At 36.0% G+C, this 6986-nt stretch overlaps 1 long non-coding RNA gene across 1 annotated transcript in view; it reads right to left on the bottom strand.

Annotated features, from left to right (window-relative positions):
* Positions 1-3233: 3233 nt before the first annotated feature.
* LOC106880609 (uncharacterized) overlaps positions 3234-6986 on the bottom strand; it is a 15710-nt gene continuing 11957 nt past the window's right edge. The window contains exon 4 of the long non-coding RNA XR_001410761.2: positions 3234-3408. This is a non-coding gene — a long non-coding RNA (uncharacterized LOC106880609). The remainder of the gene's footprint in view (positions 3409-6986) is intronic.

The following is a 6986-nucleotide window of genomic DNA, read 5'->3' as shown; positions in this document are numbered from 1 at the left end:
AATGTGTATGTATACACACACATATAGATGAGTATATATATGCAAATAAGAACCTGTTTTCACCCTATGGGATCTAGATATTTTAAAATGAAGATCTGGAGAAAATGATTAGCTCTTGATATTAAGATTTAGGCATAAACGAATTTTCACAAGTATATGTACTTAAATTTTTCGAGTAAGGTACACGATGATTAATGAAAATCAGATTTGCCATATGTAGTACTGTGAAAAAGAAAAAAAAAAGAGGAAGAAAAGGAAAAAAATGAAATATTGATGGCCGCAAAATTGTTTTCTCGGAACGAATATAAAAAGATATTAAGTGCGGTTTTGTATATCGCAAAATTCTTGGGAAGCGAGTGTTGGGAGATTCGATGGTTGAAGCGAAACCGAAGACTGGGAGGTGTTGGGTGAAGCGGTTAGTAGAGCAGAAATGTCGAGAGACAGGTGATCTGTTGTCAGACAGACAGGCACATATACTTATAGATACTTGCTTACTTACTTGATCTCTCCTGATAGAATCGCAAAGGCAACATTATGTTGAGCACCACTGTACTCCATCTGTGTGCCAGAGTACGGGCTCTCTGCAGAGGATTTGCTTCTCCATTCCTTGATGTTCATTCATCCTTTCGTCTGTCAGATTTTCTTTCTTCCAGCCCCTACAGTTTCTTTACTAATCTACTGGAACTTGTCAAATAGTTATACCTGCAATTATTCTTCGTTGTGAAGTTTTCATGGTGGCTATGTGATAATGAATGGTTTCACGAAGCTGCTCGCTAATGGTATGATCCGAATATAATATGCCTGAGACACTAGTGGAACATCTAATATCTAGTGATTATCTTATCTTTCTCTGAATTTTCTCAGAGAGATATGGATATACATATACATATTCATACACACACACAAGCCTGCGCGCATATAGACATTCATTTGGGTTACGATAGGTTATGAGGGATATACGGATCTGATCGAAAATATTTTAACATCATGAGTCAATGCAATCATTAAGTAACTTATAAGAGAAACTGGCTGGATTATTTTTTTATCCAATCACCTCAGGATATCAGTGGTTGATATTTTTTAAATAGCTACTATTAAAGTTAAAGCTAATGTTAATTGTTATTAGAATTAAAGTTGATATTGTTAACAGGTTATTATTTGTTGACTTTCTGTCAAGCTGGTCCTTCGATGAAGACGTATTTATTTTTTAAGCAGCTGTTGCAATAGAATTTTTTTTGTTTTTTTTTTTGGAGCTCATCATTCTTTTTAAAGCCACCAAATTTGCACGACTCAAATGTTAACTGATCGGAAATGCTCGATTATAACTTCACAGAAATATGGTGCTGTTGGAGAATGACGAATTCTCTAGAGAAAAACACCTTGCAATCTACGTTTATACCGTTCGCGGAGGCACAATGGCCCAGTGGTTAGGACGTCAGACTCGGGGGACGTAGGGTCGCGGTTTCAATTCCTAGGCCGGGCGTTGTGAGTGTTTATTGAGCGAAAACACCTAAAGCTCTACGAGGCTCCGGCAGGGGATGTTGGCGAAGCATGCTGTATTTTTTCACCACAACTTTCTCTCATTCTTTCTTCCTGTTTCTGTGGTACTTGTATTTCAAAGGGCCAGCCCTATCACACTGTGTGTTACGCTGAATCTCCCCGAGAACTACGTTAAGGGTACACGTGTCTGTGGAGTGCTCAGCCACTTGCACGTTAATTTCACGAGTAGGCTGTTCCGTTGATCGGATCAACTGGAACACTCGTCGTCGTAACCGACGAAGTGCCACGATATACCGTTTATTCAACTTATATCGTAAATGTCCTTCAGAATGAAAGAAGAAACGCTGTGATATTTTCTCTCTTAGTTTCGTACTTGCTTAAGCAGGTTTTGTATTAACGACAGGAATTATATCTTCAGATAAAATAACTCGTACTTTATTATAAGAGGGAAGCTCTCGGCAAGAAAAAACTTCGACACAATTTCAGTCCCCCATAAGAAAAGGCACAATATATTATAACCTTCCTGCCTAAAACAGAAGGTTTTATTATATCGTGAAAAAGAAACCAATAAAAAATAATACACGTCGAGAAAAACACTAAGTTACTCGTTGTACAAAATGACAATATTAATCAAAATGATTCTTCTTCTTCTAAATATCTTTTCTACTCTAGGTACAAGGCCTGAAATTTTGGGGGAGGAGGTCCGCCGATTAGATCGACCCCAGTATGCAACCGGTACTTAATTTATCGGCCCCGAAAGGATGAAACGCAAAGTCGACCTCGGCGGAATTTGAACTCAGAACGTAAAAACAGACGAAATACCCGGCGCGCTAACGTTTCTGCCAGCTCGCCGCCTTTCTTCTTCTAAATATCGTTGAGTGGAAACTAACATGGTTTATACAGCTAGAAAATGTTTAAACAATTAAAATCTACCCGTAATGAAGAGAAAAGTTATTGATCTTGTCGATAATTCTAAACAAGAAAGGTAAAATAACTCCGATATCTAGACTGATCGAAAATTGAACTGCTAACACAGTGGGACGTGTTATAAGAAACGTTTAATATACTTTATAGTATATTATGGTTGCCGGCAATGAATTTCATAAACAGTCTACTTTCCAAATATCGAAGAAGCCATGCCACACAAATCAGTCGTAACTCTGAAGCTTAATTTTCTTTTTCTTTTTCAATGCATCAATTGAGAACAAAACTTGTTTATAGCTGTATTCTCTGTCACGCCACACATTGGCCAATCATATTCTGTCACTGGTGCGATGATCTGCCCATAACAAAGTCATTCAAATCCCAAATGACTGTTTAGCGTTTTACTGGTCTGTTAATGTTTCTGCCAGCTCGCTGCTTGAACGGTATTTTCAATATTAATAATAATAATTTTTGACAAAACTATGATTAAAAAATTTGAGGAGGAGATATAGCTATTAATACTAGGTTCGGTATTTGATTGATATTTATTTTATCGATCGTAGTTAGGTAAGTAGCAAATTCTTATAATCTATTCTCTAATAATAATTTTGTCAACCTAATACCTACTTTATCGACCTTGGTAGAGTGTAAGTAAAAAAATCAATTTCAGTGGAATTTGATTTCAGAAAGTATAATGACACAACTAAATACTAGAAGGCATTTAATTCGTCACTTCATCAATTCTGACAAGCCATCGGACCCAAAGACAACAAAAATAAGGACAACAAAGAGATCAATATTTAACTTACATTTCATTGACATAAAGACAATGTGCCGCTGTGAGGACCCAATATTTAGTAATAAGCATGCCTCCACAGTTGAATATTTTCCGTCTGTGTTTCGCAGTAATGGAGACCATCCAGGGCCAATGACCTTCTTCAGAGAGTTTGCCATCTACAATAACTGGGCTGGTGTCTACCTTCTCTGAAAATATTGGCTTCACATTCAGTTTAGCATTTACAATTATATACAAATAAGCACATTAAAATAAACACATTAAAATATTCATTTAAATCGTTATATGATTTTGGTAGGGGACTAATCGCAAACATACATACATACACGCATCCATAAACATACACATGTGCGTGGGCGCACACGTACAGACACCTACGTAAGTGTAGCATCCGTCAGACATGACGAGCTTCATTTCTGCCTTCTGTCAGTAATTCTTAATAGTTTTGCTTCAGTCATTATTCCATTTCATTACATCAGTTATATGTAATCTAAAAATTATTATTATTATTATTATTATTATTATTATTATTATTATTATTATTCAGTGTTCAGTGAATAATGATAACAACAACAACATTTAAAATGTTCGGTGAAGTAAGATCTTATTAGCATACAGCTTTCATAGAGCTTTCCTCACTTGATTTGCATATAATACGTTAGTTAACCTCGTAGTAAATTAAAATAGAATGTATTCATGGGGAATACAGCATGACTCAGAATATCTGAATATGTATAATATTGAGAAGTTTAATTATTCATTTGAAAGCATTGGCTGTGCAGATGGAAGACGATGTTAAAATATCTTATTGTTTTCCGAAGTCACCAGAAAGATAATTGAGATTATTCTTATAGATCTGTTTCGAGATGATTTTTCCCTCATCAGAGAGTATACACCGTTATTCTTCGGCTACCCACAAAGCTATCAATGGAAGTCACTAAAACACAATAACTTATAACATAATACCATCCATTAATAATAAAACGAATGAATAATTCAACTCAAGAGCACAAAGACTATTAAAAACTCAAGACATTAATAGCTATTCACAAAACATACACTAAATCAACAATTTTCCAGAAAAATCACTTACGTATGCAGCTCTTGTCACATCTAACATAAATTATAACGGAACGGACTACGTAACTATGACACTAAATCATTTCAATGTTAGATATATTTCCTGTCTACAATAGGCCAAAAGCTTGGAATTTTGGGAGAGTGGGGGCTAGTCGATTACATCAACTGCAGGCTCAACTGGTATTTATTTTATCGATCCGAAAGGATGAAATGCAAAGTCGACCCCGGTGGAATTTGAACTGAGAACGTAAAGGTGGACGAAATGCCGCTAACTATTTTCCCCGGCGTGTTAACGGTTCTGCCATCTCACCGCCTTAATGTTAGGTATAATTAGCATAAATACACATTTCGAACGTTAGTAAAAATATTTGCGAACAAGCCGTATATGGTTTTGAAAAGTAATAATCTAGATTATCAGTACCTGTTAAGGAATAACAATATATTTCGACATACAGTTTCACATTAAGAGTCTTGCAAAATTAATGCATAAACGTAATATCTAATTCATAATTCAATTAATCCCGTTGTTTACGCAACAGAAATCTTAATTCTAAATACTGTAGATCTTAATGTTTTGATTCCGACATAAAAGAAAAAACAAAACAAAAAAAAATATAGATATTATCACAGTTTCTCATCGTCTGTGCGATATAATATTAAGAAATCCTGTAACAACAATGAAATATGAAGTTTATCTTTTTCTTGTTTCAGTCATTTGATTGCAGCCATGCTGGAGCATCACCTTGAAGAATTTTAGTCGGACGAAGCCACTGCAGTATTTAATCTTTTTAAAGCCTGGTACTTAGTCACTCACTATCTTTTGTAAAAATGCTAAGTTACAGGGACATAAACACATCAACGCCGGTTGTCAAGTGGTGGTGACGCGCGCGCGCGACAGTCTTCTTTCAGTTTCCGTCTAACAAATCCATTCACAAGGCTTTGGTCAGCCCAAGTCTATAGTAGAAAACACTTGCCCAAGGTGCCATGCTGTGGGACTGAACCCGGAAACATGGGGTTGGGAAGCAAGCTTCTTACCTCACCCCCCCCCCCCAAAATGTAGTCTTTAGAGGTTAAGGAGTTAGAGTGACCTCCCCTAAAATTATATTTGACATTTTCATAACTGCATTTATATGATATATAGAAATAAGTTTAATATCCTTTCTATCATGGTTCTTTTACATAAAACAAGTTTGGAGTTTATTTCGTTTCTGTATGTGGTTTGCAAGATTCTTGATATGAATTCGTGTGTTGAAACAAATTTTGTTATGTCTTAGGAGAGTCATTATGCCAATTAATAATAACACATGAACAGTTCAATTTAACTCCTTTACTATTAGTTAATGGTAAATATCGATTGTTCATGTGTTTAAGAGGTGATCGGTGTGTTTGTTCGTGAAAGTTCTTTCATTGCCGTGCGCAACCATTTCAGTAATTTGTGACCACCCGACTTGCTTACAGAAGCTGTTTATGGGAGCCTACCAGCCACTCCTCTTCACGCCACCGGTGTTTTTCCAAGGGAAAGGCAAAGGCTGATACAGCTTGGCTGCTAGTGATGACGTCGCGACTCATTTCTACGGCTGAGTGAACTGGAGCAGCATGAAATAAAGTATCTGGCTCAAGAACACAACACACAGTCCTGTTCGGCAATCGAACTCACTACCTCATGTTTGTGAGTCCGACACTCTAACCACTGAGCCATGCGCCTTCACATTGTAATAAATGACTCACTAGTTATGTAATGTTCCATCTAGCTACCCTAAAAGTATTAGATATGAAAATCAGTCCATCCTGTTTGCTTTGAGATGGTGTATGAGCAAGAACAATGTGCTTATAAATAGCTAAATGCGCTACACAACGATTGGTGAAAACTCAAAAAAGAACGTTGAAACGCACAAACAGCTGTTCCCCCTTTTTGTGTCCGCTCACATATTGTACAGACAAGTTGTTTACAATCGTCGTCACACACAAAAGCTAATAACAAAAGAAGAAATGATTTATTGATATGTTCTACAATATATTATAGCAACGAAACAAAATACTGGTAATTCAATGTTCAATCTCGTTGCTACGAAAATATTACGGATGCAAATTAGCTGGTCCACTTTAACCTAACCTAACCTCATATATTAATGGGTTTATAAGCAATGTTTGTCGATAGCTAAAGGTAGTACACACTGGCTGACGAAGTTTCAACAAAAGAATTGAAACATACGAGAGCTGTCCTCGATATCTTTTTTTCTTCTTTGTTTGCACACGTTCTTCTGTTCGAACAGTTTATAAACTTCTTAGCAGACGGGGTTGGCTAAAAAACATCAACAATCTATTCATATGATCTTTGGTACATTGTAGCAGTAACTAAATATTACCCTAAGCGTTATAACTCTTTGGTTTCAACTTGTTCAACTTGTCAAGCGTTAAAACCAACACTTTATTGTTGCTTCTGTGATGTTCTTTTTAGTGTTTATCAACCTTACTCTACTCACACACACAACAGCATATAAATAGATAGATCAATAGAGAGAGAGAGACATACATACACATACATATATATGAATGTATACTCTCTCTCTTTCCTTTCCCGAGCGTCCAATAACACTATCCGTATCACGTCCTCACTTTGTTGTTTTTTTGTTATTGTTTTTTTGAACTTATATATATATATATATATATATATATATATATATAT

This window comes from Octopus bimaculoides, chromosome 17 (genome assembly GCF_001194135.2).
Source record: "Octopus bimaculoides isolate UCB-OBI-ISO-001 chromosome 17, ASM119413v2, whole genome shotgun sequence".
Classification (NCBI taxonomy): domain Eukaryota; kingdom Metazoa; phylum Mollusca; class Cephalopoda; order Octopoda; family Octopodidae; genus Octopus; species Octopus bimaculoides.
This window is presented reverse-complemented; position numbering and strand designations above follow the sequence as displayed.